This window comes from Palaemon carinicauda, chromosome 1 (assembly GCF_036898095.1).
Source record: "Palaemon carinicauda isolate YSFRI2023 chromosome 1, ASM3689809v2, whole genome shotgun sequence".
Classification (NCBI taxonomy): domain Eukaryota; kingdom Metazoa; phylum Arthropoda; class Malacostraca; order Decapoda; family Palaemonidae; genus Palaemon; species Palaemon carinicauda.
This window is the reverse complement of record NC_090725.1, coordinates 126,080,511-126,095,510: the sequence shown is the minus strand read 5'-3', so window position 1 is coordinate 126,095,510 and position 15,000 is coordinate 126,080,511. Positions and strand designations below refer to the sequence as shown.

Below are 15,000 nucleotides of genomic sequence, written 5' to 3'. Positions count from 1 at the left end.
TCTGGTCTAAGTACTGGTGTTGAAATGAAGTATTGTATTCAAAGCTGAAATGAATGTATCTCCATTTAGATCGAGGGCAAAGTTTGTAACTCGAGGCTGTGTATGATAGACACGTTAGGCCTCTGCCAAACAAAGTCATAGGTTCAAATCCTGGTCACGGTAACATTTCTCAAAATATGCAATTCCGATTGACAAGACTTATTCCCGCCGTATAATTAATTCCTTATTAATGGTTGCTTAGTGTCTTAAGTATCTGAATATAAAGGTTATGTTTATATTCAGATTATTAAAACACTAAGCAACCATTAATAAGGAATTAACTATACGCCGTGAATAACTCTTGTCAATCGGAATTGCATATTTTGAGAAATGTTACCGTGACCAGGATTTGAACCTATGACTTATAAAAATTAGAGACATATATATATATATATATATATATATATATATATATATATTTATATATATACATATACATATATACACACACACACATATATATATATATATATTTTATATATATACACATATATTTATATATATAAATATATTTATATATATATATATATATATATATATATATATATATATTATATATATATGATAATGGCTGACTATATAGTGTACTTGCACACACATACATACACATATACATATACATATATATATACATATACATACATACATATATATATATATATATATATATATATATATATATATATATATATATATATATATGATAATGGCTGACTATATAGTGTACTTACAAACACATACATACACATATACATATACATATACATATACATATACATACTTACATACATACATACATTATATATATATATATATATATATATATATATATATATATATATATATACACACACACAAGGAGAAAAGGTCATTTAGCATAATAGATAATTGTTTACAACACCACGCTCTCCATTTACTCCAAAATAATGCAATCCTGCAGTTCTCATCTTCTTGCACAGTTATTAGATGGTTATTTAAATTCTGGGAAATCAATAATTAGAAAGATATGTTGAGGAAGGGGGAAGGGGTTATAAAAAGAAAATAGCTCGGTTTCCTCACTAAATGACTTGGAACTGACATGTAAACATAGTCAACCAAACAGAAGTGTGATGCCAGCGTACATTTGATATACTGTATATTCAAAATATACTTAATTAAAAATTAATTAATTACTCAAAAGTGTCCATAAAATATTCAATTTACAAACAGTGACACTTTTGAGTAATAACTCAATGTTTAATTTAGTATATTTTGAATATACAGTATATCAAATGTACGCTGGCATCACGAACTTCTGTTTATGTACGCTGGCATCACGAATTCTGTTTGGTTGACTGTGTTGACATGTCAGTTCCAAGTCGTTCAGTGAGGAAACCGAGCTATTTTCTTTTTATAACCCCTTCCCCTTCCTCAACATATCTTGCTAATTATTGATTTCCCAGAGTTTAAATAACAAACTAATAACTGTGCAAGAAGATGAGAACTGAAGGATTGCATTATTTTGGAGTAAATGGAGAGCGTGGTGTTGTAAACAATTGCCGTATGATAATTATAAATACAACCACTTTCTGAGTAGGGATACCTTAACGTGGTGAAATATGTGTGCATCGTCATGATTACCAAAGCTACACTAATCAGGGACACCCATACTAGGTTGGTTTGCTCTGAGCAATCAGATCAAAATTTCTCACCATCACAAATCTGCATTGGCTAGTGTGGTGATGAAAACTGGTCAAACCACAGACATGAATAAAACCTGTCTCGGTCCCAGTCCCCTGCGGCTGTGGAACAACTCCTCAAGCAGGGGTGCTAAAACTCTCTGGACTAGAACAGGCCACCTAGGAAACTGAACCTTACAACATACAATGTCAGAACCCTGTCTATGGAAGAAGATCTAGCTATGTTACAAAAAGAACTGAAATAAATAAATTGGTATATAATGGTATTTAGTGAAATTGGAATAATTGGGAAATTTTATATAGAGGTAAAAGAGGGCCATGTATTTGGTTTCAGAGTACATGAAAGCAACAAAGAAAATACTGTGTGTTTTCTTAATAAAAACCTTGTAGGTAACATAGAAGAATTTTGCAGTATTAGTGAAAGAATTGCAGGATTAATCATCAAACTAAATAAAAAGTATAGACTAAAGATCATTCAAACGTATGTACCAACAGCATCCAACAGAGAGGAAGAAATAGAAGCTTTTTAATGATCGGGAAATATCTATGGAAAAAAAAAAAAAAACATAAGACTCAATTTAAATTTTAGTTGTGTGGTTTCGATGCTAAAGTAGGTCAAAAGAAAAGAGGAGAATCAGCAATAAGAAAATTTAGAGTAAGCACAAGGAATGACAGAGAAGACATGATGAAAGAATAAAATCATCAACACCTTCTTTCATAAAAGGAATATGGAAAAACCCAAATATATACTATATATATATATATATATATATATATATATATATATATATATATATATATATATATATATATATATATATATATATATATATATATATTCATTTTTCTGTGGAAAAGTTAATACATCGAAAGATGTAGTAGTCTTAAACAAGTTACAGTCAAGCGACCATAGAATGGTAAGAGCAAAAGTTTGTTTACATTTAAGGAAAGAAAGAGAAAAGCAAATATTAAGAAAAAATAAACAGTCCTGTCATAAGACAAAAATCTGATGAGTTTAGTTTAGCAATAAAAAGATGAAATGGAAACAAATGGAAGCAAATAAAAACAAAATGAACAGTAATTTAACAAAATTTGTATTGGCAAAGTGATCGGTGGAAAAGTCCCTAAACAAGATCAAGGAAAAGTATGAAAAATACCAAAAAGCTAATAAACAAAGGAATGGAAATGAGGGTAAATGCCAAGAGAGAGATGAAATATAATTAGCAGATCTATCCAAAACAATAAACAAATTCAAAACCCAAGACCTTCGTAAACAAAATCAGACCAAAATGGAGGGAACAATAAAGAAAGGAAGAAGGATCAATCTGATGAAATTAAGACTTGGAACATGGCGCCAACAGATGTTTGCCTTCAGTGATGAAAATGAAAACATTATCAATAAAGAGATGGAGTGATAAAAACTGCAGAGGATTTCTATACAATGGTATACACTAGCGATACAAGAAATAGGTAGTAGGTTGGCAAGGGCATCAGGCAACCGTTGAGATACTACAGCTAGAGTTGTTGGGTCCTTTGACTGGCCAGACAGTACTACATTGGATCCTTCTCTCAGTCTACGGTTCATTTACCCTTTGCCTACACATACACCGAATAGTCTGGCCTATTCTGTACATACTTTCCTGTACCTTAATATACCTGACTACATTGAGATTACCAAACAATTCCTCTTCGCTCACGGGGTTAAATACTGCACTGCGATTGTTAAGTGACCTCTATCCTTTAGGTAAGGGTAGAAAAGACTCTTTAGCTATGGTAAGCAGCTCTTCTAGTAGAAGGACACTCCAAAATCAAACCATTGTTCTCTAGTCTTGGGTAGTATCATAGCCTCTGTACCAAGGTCTTCCATTGTCCTAGGGGTAGAGTTCTCTTGCTTGATGGTACACTCGGGCAAGCTATTCTATATTGTTCTTCTTGCTCCTGTTTTTTTTTTAAGTTTTTAATAATTTGCATATGGAAGATTCATTTTAATGTTGTTACTAGTATTAAATATTCTATCTTAATTGTTAATTACCGCTCTTGTAGTTGTTCATTTTCCTTATTTCCTTTCCTCACTAAGCTATTTTTCCCTGTTGGAACCTCTAGAGATTGTTAACAAATTACATACTTAGGACAGACAGAAAGTGCTTCCTCAGGACACGAGACCAAACTTAAAATGAGGATAAGCATGGGATAGATAGCTCTTGTTAAACAAAATTAATTAGGAAAAATAAAATGCCCTTTTCTAAAAAAGAAAAGTACTCAATAAGATGGTCCAACCAGTGCATCGGAAACTTGGAACCTTACTAAAGCCATAGAACAGAAGCTCGTTACTACAAATCAAGGAGGAATGAAGAGAATAATGATGGGTATACCACTAAGAGACAGAAAAGAGAGCAACATGGATACGTGAGCAAAGTAAAATAGAGGAAATTTTCACAACATTTAATAAAAAGAAATGAACATAGTAGAACATATAAGGAGAATAACAGATAATAGATGGACATTAAGAATAACAGAATGGGTCCTTAGAGATTCCAAACGAAGCAGGGAGAATGAAAAGAAGACGATGGATTGAGAAGTTAAGAAAATCTGCGGGTATAAACTGGCATAGAAAGACCGCATAAACAGACGAGAGTGGAAGGATATGTCTGAGGCTTTTGTTCTGCAGTGGACTAGCAACGGCTGATGATGACGACATGCACACAGACTCATATAAATGCTTAGTCTAACATATGGTTCTCTTCTTGACCCTGGATTTCACTTCCAAAACCAAATCTTTCAGTACCCTGGATATGATGATCCCATTTCTTTGCTATTCAAGTGTCGAGTTAGAGGTTATCCAGGACTAGAAATCCTAAAAAAACAACAAATGCTTGTGCGAGGTCGATGCATAAATAATTGAGAAAACTGTGTATAACCCTCTTTAACACGTTATACTTTCAGAATGTGAAGGTAAGCAAGTTGAATGCCTTATCTGATTAATGTCACTTGATTGAATCCGAGTGTTGTATGACTTGAAAATAGCTTGCTTACCATCAAAATACACAGGTTGATTTTTTGATAGTCTTAACAACCAATTTCATATCCCGGACAGCACAGCTAGTGTGATGGTAAATATCGATGAATTACTTCAGTTGTTTGCCTTCACATCCAGAAAGCATGGAGTGTATTAAAAAAAGATTGCATACAGTTTCTCGTGGTTGCTTACAAAGACCGTGCATGCGCAGTTGTTGCTTTTGTGAATTCTGATTCGGGGTAAATTCTAGCTCGGATACAGGTTTTCCCTACTACTTCTCTTAACGATAACCCATTCATGAACGCACACGTGGCCACACACGAGTCCACGAGTTACACTTGAACAACAAACATGACGAACACGTGACCGAACTCCGCGACTGTGGCTCACGTGATTGGGTCAGTCACTGGTAACGTGGTCGCCTTCCATTCCGCCGGATAAAATTTCATACTTCTCATCTTCCTCCAAATCAATCTAGACTCTATCCTGACAAATGAAAAATATGCTGATCAGTACCATAGGATGACTTATCTAAATAATTTTCTGACCTCATTTCAAACTAAGAGTAAGAGTAATAAATCACTCGTATATATTCATTGCCAAGTATGCTGATACTCTACTGCTTCTACTGCTACAATTATCATTGTTGTAAGGGTGGATTACTTTGCTAAACTTCTTTTGTATTATTTCAGATTCAGATATTCAATAAAAATAATTTATTTGAAGATGTTTCAAAATTACCAACAAAACAGGACCCAAAAGCACTCTTTCTATCCACAAGAGAGAGAAAAAAAAGAAAGGTTATTGTTATCCGGTTTAGAAAACCACAGAACGAATTGAATTGAACTTTCATTAGATTCTCGTTTCGCTAATAATTAAAGAGAGAAATACAGATAACTAGTAAAAAGGGCACTTCAGGATACTAACATTCCATAAACGGCAATCATGAATTACTCCAGCCATCATTAAATTATATATCTTATTGCTTAACGATCCCAGACGTCTACCTGATATAGCACTCTTTACGTGCAAGATAATGAAGATGAATGCCTACCAATGCAAGCAATGAATTCCACACAAAAAAGCAAATATTAATTACTTATTTAATTTACAGCTTATATCTACTATAGTATTTTCCAGCACTTTTATAAATTATTGAAATGAAAACAAGAAATCAAAACAATGGATACAGCAGAAAACACATACTATAGTTATAACCAGACAAATAACACGGCACTGTGAATAGTGAGAAATAATTACATCTCAATGAATGAAGAGCCTGTGTCACACTAACACATACAATCAATAAAACAAACAAATCCACAAGCAGGTGTACATCTATGAGAGAGAGAGAGAGAGAGAGAGAGAGAGAGAGAGAGAGAGAGAGAGAGAGAGAGAGATTTGCCAGCCTTGAGTCAAGCTAGACTCTTAATCAGACCTGGCCAGAATAAATTCGAGAGGGAAGAATATAATATATATTACATCTAATGAATAAAAAAGAAACATATAATAAATATAAGATACAAAATAAATTATGAGACAACTTCATCAATAGGTTGAGAGCATTATTAAATTTAGATTTCATGTAAGATATATGTTCTTTCCAATTGAGGTGGATATTGAATATTAGACCCCAAAACTTTTTTTTCCCTTGAAATTTGATTTAAGCGACGCCCAATAGCGAAGCCCAATGTGATATCTATTTCTTGGTTCTTTTAAATCATTATTGTTTGGGTTTTTTTTTTCCTCCAAAAAATTCTGAATCCAATTGATGGAGTCCAAAGTTATATTTTTCGATTTCTTTGTAAGTAATGAAACTTGTTCGAGGAGTAGCACATTGCAAAGTCGTCCACGTAAAAGCAACTTTGCACTCCCTATGCCATTTGAGCTGCTATATAATTAACTGCCATTGCAAAAATAGTCCCACTTAAGGCATTACCTTGGGGGACATTACATTCAAGGCTGTAAGATTCGGAAGAAATATTCTCTGTACGGGTTTGGAATGTTCTTCCATCAATATAATTTCTAAAAAAAATAGGAATGTATCCTCAAAAAGCATTATGATGTAATGCTTTTAGTATTGATTGCCTCCTAGTGGTGTCGTATGCCTTCTGAATGTTAAACAATATGACTGCTGTCCTTTTCTTTCGCTCAAAACCTTGAATATAATTTTCCAATTGTGAAAGAGAGTCCAAATTGCTAAGTTGATAAAATCTTACTACCACGCAAAAACCAAATGAATTTTTTTCCAGTAACTTGCAAAGACAACTAGTCAGTGAAATTGATCTGTAATTTTTTGGAGTACTGAGATCTTTTCTGGCTTAGCAATTTGTATTTACTATTGCATGTTTCCATGCCTTTGGAAATAGATGGTTGGTAAAAAAAATTATTATAAATCTCTAATTACTATGTTTTTCCAGAAGGGCCAGATTTCTTATCATATCAAAATATATATTATCCTTACCAAGGACGGTTAAACCACAATTTGATAACGTAAATTCAACCTCTTATGCAATTACTTCTTTCTTGCTTTGATAGGTCGAAAGTGAGCATTCGATATTGATTATGCTTTCAATATTGCGCTCAATGATACTTGAGATTGTCTGTGCATCATGAACTAGTGGCCCATTATGCATTAATGCATGTTTTACAGATCTTCGGAGGCATAGATTTGCCAGCTTCTTGTGAGATGAAGTTTACAAAGAAATCATGTTTCATTATTATTTTGTGAAAATTCAAAAGAAGGCACTTGACCCGTATAAAACTTAAAACTTATCCAAGTCAGCTTTAATTGCCTTATAATGTTGAATGGGAGGACTGAGAATTTGTGGGCACTTATTGAGGATGGATGGTAGGGAAGGAGTGAGGAGGTCTTGCGGGGAACCTGTTAGGAGGAGAAGATCAAGAGGGAGGCAGAGAATTAGATGGCTAGATGAGGTAAAGGATGATTTGGAGAGATGTTTGGTCGAAGAGGACACCTTTGATCTAAGGCATTGTAGAGGGTGCATCAGACAACCGACCCCTTAATGTAGTGATAACGGTAGTTGAATGGGAGGACTTGGTGTATGTCCTAAAATGGCTATTAATATAGGAAAAGGCCCACTGCTATAAAAGTTCTAGGACGTTTCATTCAAACCTATCGACATTATAGCTAGAAGAGAGAATTAAGACTATTGAGGAATATTATGCTTCTTAACAATTTGAATATTAAGTGCTAGTACCTTCCTTGCTTAATATACAGAGGTTATGACCAACTTAAATTACAATGAGATAATTAAGCATTCCAATATGAAAATATTGACACTTTTGTCGGGTAGTTGGTAAAACTACCGCAGCTCCAAAAATTTATCACGGAAAAAAAAAAAAAATTACAGCTATGGTATCCTTTCCCCAAAATCTAGACAATAAAGAACAAGAGAGGATGGACAGAAAGGTGTGGAGACTGTTGATAAAATATGAAGGAATTAACGTTGAGGTAATAATAAGCAATAGAAAGATTATCAGAGAAATTTTTAATAAAACTGAGGAAAAAATTCGTCAGTTCGAGAACCCTCTTGCCCGTCAAGAGTCTTCAACACGGAAATGATATTCTGTTTTGAAGCCGACTGATTACGTCAAGGCATTCTCTCGCTAAGAGGGCGAATATGTAGAATAAAGAATAAATGATGCATTTTCTTTATTGCAAAACCAGCTTGGATTCTTACAAATACATTTTGTCTAATTACTACAACAATTGTTCACACATACCAGACAACTCCAGAAAACAGTAAGCAAATAGCCATAGTTCTATAATGGCAACACCCTGGTGACCCCTCTCTCGCTCTTTCACACAAACATAGGCACAACGTGGCTTCCGCCTATCACTTAACCTTGCCAGGGTCCCAAACCCGTATCAAAATAACTACTGCATCATCGCGAACACATCAAATATCATCTTTTTTTTACTTCAGCTTTATAAAGAGGAAATGATTAAGAATCTGATACCCCTGCTCAATAAGTACTGTGAAGTAGTTTTCTTTCAGACAATGATCTACTATACCATTTGCTTTCTTATCAAAACGCCTAATACAAGTAAATTATTATCCTCTTCTGTGTTTAGTGTACAATAAATTTTCTGCTTTGCATACTCAGGTATGCATGATTTTTTCTGCCTCCATAAATAGCAGGATAACAGACTCGACTATAATGTTAAGCAAACTCTGCCAAGACTCAATAAGCTGGGGCAAAAACAAGAAAATAAAGACAGGAATCGTAATATGGTGTCGTGTGATTACAGTTTTCTTTGATATCAACATAATATATAAATCTAGGATTTTTTTTAAACCTCGAAAATTGGAGGCATATTATTAACTAAGGAAAGTGCGGCCAACTTATTCTATCCGTGACGAAACCTCCACATTTACATAACGTCTCTGCAGTGCTGAGATTATTTTTACATATGAATATCTTGTTTATCTGGCCATGAGTTAATTGATCAATGACTATAAATAAAATACACACGTCAATCTACCTTAATAATAATATATAAAAAAAAAAAAAAAACCAAGGTGAAGGTTGAAGTTCCGTAATATGTCGGGGAAAAATGTGTATGGAATCTCTTCCAAAAATGTCTCTTGGAGGGTGCTGTGCATAACATGGGTTTTCAATCTGACGGTTTGCAAGAGGGTTCTCAAGAGTACTTGAATCGGCAGCGAAAGAGTATTCAAATATTCAAATCAATTTTCCAAGAGAGAAGGGGGTAATACGGATCCCCTTACCCAACCTTTTTATCAACATCGCCTCTTTAATTAGATGCAGCCCATATAACATTCAAGGAGTTATTCCTCCTTGAAAATTTTCTATTGAGAATCATACCCTGTCTGTTTCCCATTCATTTGTACAAAAATAATTGTATAATGAAAAGGTCTTACTATATTTTTGAAATGTCTATTTTGCGGATATATTTTAGTTTTTTTTTTCATCATGCGAAGATTTGTACGTTGCTATTCTGTCAGGAAACCCTAATCGTAAAATGTTGGATATAAATTAGCCTATCACATACCTTATCTATGATCTGGATGTTAACTTCACACACTGTCATTCGATTAGCTCATGGTACAGGGTATGTACCATTTTCTATAATCCCGATCACACTCTACATTTAGATTTTCCCTAAACCAAATATTTCCCATCCAAGTGGTGCTCTATATGCTGACAATTCTTCAAGTTTTTCCTTTTCTTTCGTTAGGAACAACATTGCACATATTCTAGACGTTTAATTCGATCCGAAACCAAATTATTGAAAGTTATTCCTAAACAAACAGTTGAATTGGTGGAACTTCACTAGTTTAAACTTGATGCTAATGTTTTATTTTAATCAGTTGACATTGTACCTTGATTTTTCTGTTTTCTTAATCCTATATATAATAAAGTTCATTGCTGACGTTATCGTTTCTTTTCCACACTGGCCTGCTTTGTTTAAGGCGGTCCGTGTGCTTGTAGTATTCTGCTTCATTAAGTAGGATGCACACTGGTTTGCAGTAATAATAAAAGTAATACAGCTGCATAACGATGCAGGTTTGATGTATTCATGAAAATATGACTATACATTAACAGCGTGTAAACGCCAATAATATAGATGTCCTTGGTTATTTGGTTACTGTATCACTATCGATGACACAAAGAACTACGGAAGCTTCTTTATATTCTTAGGGCAGCCCCCCCACCGAGAAAAAAAAAAAAAAAAAAAAAAAAAACAATGGGTTAGCCTTAATGAGATCGCAAATATACACTCGGTGTTAGATTAATAAGGGCAAGGGTCGATGATCTAATCACTTGAAAAAGATCGATTAACCGCAGGCAAAGTTCTGAATACATTATTGAAGGTACTTGGCAATATTCCCTAGGGACCAAATTTAATGTTTTTATCACCAAATTATCGCCATTCCACATTGCTCTCCTGCGACCCAATTGTTCAAGTTGTTTGCCTCTGCCTTGTTCAAATTTGAATGCCGCGTTAACAAACATTTTTCTCTTCAGCCCTGCAAGTCATTGCCAACCAGAAGTTTATATAACAATTATGAAGATAATATTGATATAATTAAAAAAAAAAAACAGCAAAAATAATAATAATAATAATAATAATAATAATATTAATAATAATAATAATATTGGTCTTCAGAGTAACAAAAAGCTCATGTCTATGTATGAATGCATATATGTAAGGGCGCGCGCACACAATCATATGATCTCCCCCCACGCCTATAGGTGCAAAGGGCCTCAGTTAGATTTCGCCATTCACCTCTATCTTGATCTTTTAATTAAAGCTATGCAATATTCTACTTTCATTTATACAATTATGTTGATTTGATTACTGGGGGCAAATACTTACGAATTTCTTATCAATCGTTGTTATTTTTAACAATAATATATATTATATATATATATATATATATATATATGATAAATTTTGCATATTTAGACGTGTTTTTCATATTCAAATAAGCCATATATATTTTTGATACATTAATGTCTGGATTCTCTTAACGACCTCGGGATCAGAGCCCCAGGCGAAATCACACAAAGACAAGAGCTTGTGACTGGCCGGGAATCGAACCCTGGTCCAGCAAGCTTGTATAGACAGTGAGTAATTTCGCCTGGGGCTCTGATCCCGAGGTCGTTAAGAGAATCCAGACATTAATGTATCAAAAATATATATGGCTTATTTGAATATATATATATATATATATATATATATATATATATATATATATACATATATATATATATATATATATATATATATATAACTAATAATGTAATACTGTTGAAACGGAATTCACTCTGATGAAGACAGTTTCATGAGGTAGCTATCGGTTGACAGGTCAGATGATAGAATTCACACTGATCAAGAAAACAAACACGAGGAATACTTCGCAAGGACTTTGGAGTTCCGTTCCTGTGGATTCAAATTTCCTTAAACCATCGTTAAACCGGATTAAGAAGAATAAGACCTCAGCTGTCAATCAATATCAACGACGAGTCTGTCTTTGGGAAAATTCTTCGCTTGTTTATACATTTCTTCTAGTTATCCATTTGTATCATTACCTGTCGGCATCAGAAAAACCATAATTTCTACATATCAGTTGCTTTTATGAGCAATATACATACATACATATGCACACACACATATATATACAGTATATATACAGTATATATATATATATATATATATATATATATATTGTATCTATATATGGGTAGATAAATAGATAGATAGATATGCGCACATAGATACAAACGTACATACATTGATTATAATATACAGATGCATATATATATATATATATATATATATACAAATCGTATATATATATATATATATATATATATATATATATTTGTGTAAGTGTACATACGCACTGGAAAATGAAGTGTGTATAAAATAAATCTTAAAATATAAATATAAGAACATTAGTATCCACGCGGTAAGAAAGGAATAAACATATTATCAAGTGTTCTGGCCTAATTGGATTTATAGAAGACACTAATAGGCAGAATAACATGCAAAGTAATCTTACGTTACGCAACAGTCAAGGTTATATCGGAGAACAAGAAAACAAACTTTCTATAGCCCCAGAATTCTTATAATTTTTGATCGCTAAATGTTCAATAAAACTATACCAATTTGTAAATTTTTGTCACACCGAATTCAAAAGAGTACTATAAAGTATTAAAACGTTAGTATAATGATTCTGAGAGAGAAAAAAATGAAGTTATGGATCTGTCAGAGACAAAATTGTAAAACAAGGAATCTTTTAATTTAAAAATACTGATAATATAATTCAAGATATATTATGGTAACCTACCTGCAATACCTCCCTACTAAAGTATCAACGTTCACTCTAAGATAGCAAGTTTTTATGAGAATAGAATCATCAACCAAAAGTCTACTAAAATCCTCTTGAGCAACAAGAAACTTGAATGGCTGTAGTAATATAATTTACATTTTAATCAAAGCTATGCAATATTCTACTTTCATTTAAGCAATTATGTTTATTTGATTATAGGTGGCAAATACTTTTACATGAACATAGAAGTTAAAGATCTATGAGTCTATAGAATATTTGAATATATCCATGGAGTGCTGTACTCCACAGCTAAAGATGAGAGAGAGAGAGAGAGAGAGAGAGAGAGAGAGAGAGAGAGAGAGAGATGAATTATTTGCTTTATAACAGCAAGGGTCACAAACAGTGAAAATAAAGACTGGAAAATATTAAATAATTTCTCTTTAGACCTTTTTATGTATAAAGTCGTGTTTTTATCACTGTTGTTTTAATTGTTAAGTTTGTTATTAAGCATGAAGTAATGTTTTCATTGCATTCTATTTCTATAATGGACAGGTGTGTGAAAAATCCCGAGCCAATGCGTTCTGGACAGGACTACACCTTTTTCATGTGCAGTAAATATTCAATGAATACATGATATTCTTTTACGAAATTGTAGTTGAATCCAGACAATATGGTAACTTATTATGAGCCATAATCAGTTTCACACCGGTTCTTTCAAAAATCAAGATATCACTTCTTTAACATAAAGTCATTCTTATTACAATGTAGATATAAGTTTATCCTAAGAACGATCACTAGGCTGCTCGTATGATATTTCACATCTGGGTACCATGTGGCAGGCACAACACTCGTAATTTTTTCCCGTCTATAGAAAATCTGACTAAGATGACCCTATTTTTATGCCCTTGTTAGGACCCAAGCTAAGATGCAGGGATAAAAGGAGGAACCATAAAATGTTTTACGATTCCAGAGATAATTCTATGTGTTAAAAATCAAAGAAAGAATGGCAAAAGATGCAAAGTATTCACAATGATATAAAATGTACAAAAAATCACAAACTGTAAATGAAAAATGACAGGAAATACAAAATCTGGAGGCAGATTATCATGAAACATAATTAATCTAGCAACTCTCTCTCTCTCTCTCTCTCTCTCTCTCTCTCTCTCTCTCTCTCTCCTGCCACAAGAAAATAAACCAATCCCATGTAAGGGATACTTCTCTAACATAATACGCGCCCACAGACAAAATAATCCACTCCCTCATTGTTATATATTTATGATAATAATTACCAAATGTGACCCTAACAAACAGGGTATTTTAAAGATATCATACACCAAAGAATTTGGAGACGTTTCTGTTCCTTTGGTAGTGAATCAATCCATCACGGAAATGAGTGATTATCTGAGGCAGTCTGTGATGCGGTTAGGAGGAACATCGGGGAACACCCTCTTCTTCTTAATCACTTGCACTTATAGCCGAGAAAAATTCAAGAGAGAGAGAGAGAGAGAGAGAGAGAGAGAGAGAGAGAGAGAGAGATTCAGGGATCCAAACAATGTGATTCCTCAACCGTGAACCTAAATATACACAAGTACATACAAATTTATATTTGAGTACTTGCACGCATCGGCTACGTATGAACATATTTATAATCTTTTAGAGGTGATTGCTCATGAACATGTCGAGCTTTCAGAAACCGCATGCCATTATCCATCCTGATAATAACCCATAGCAGTCGACTTCTATCATGTCTGGTAAACTATGGATTGATACTAGACTTCCGACACCAGTCAGTTGAATCATCTGTAAAAGGGTATGCCCCTCTTTCCCCCCACTTCTCATTTTCTTGACCTATCACATCCTTTACCATATCATATCCTGCATCTTGATCACTGTTACATACAGTAGCAGGGAGAAGACAAGAAATTATGCACAGCTCAACAAAATTCAGGAAGAATATTATATATGGGGAGAATGATTAAGATCTTCCTGTTTGTCATGATGTTTAACCACCGGCAAAAAAAAAAAAAAAAAAAAAAAATTTAAAGTTTTGATTATTTTCTGGGTAAAAGTCTAAAAGAAAAATCGTCAGAGAAGTCTTAAAATATTTTTTCATCTAAGGAAATTGTCTAAGCATAATTCACAGATACTAGTCAACTCTTGCTCAACGCTCCTGTCATGTATTTGAGAGTTTAAGTTCGAGATAGACTTAAAGGCTCTCGACCATCATTTCGTTCACCATATCCTTTGGCTTATTGTCATTTTGAAACAGCAGGTTCCATCAATTTGTCCCTTCAGCACAATTCACCTATGAATATTTGTACAACTTTTACTTTGTTGGACAAGCAGGCCTACTTGCGGTCTATTATCTTTTAAATCCAGATCTGTATAATAATCTATGGTACCATCGTTTAGTTGGTTCTTTGCGCATGCTGCATAC

The 15,000-nt window shown here is 33.5% G+C and overlaps 1 protein-coding gene across 5 annotated transcripts in view; it reads right to left on the bottom strand.

Moving 5' to 3' along the window:
* Positions 1-15,000, bottom strand: part of LOC137651484 (NAD kinase-like) — a 548,585-nt gene that overhangs the window by 97,008 nt on the left and 436,577 nt on the right. The window lies entirely within an intron of this gene.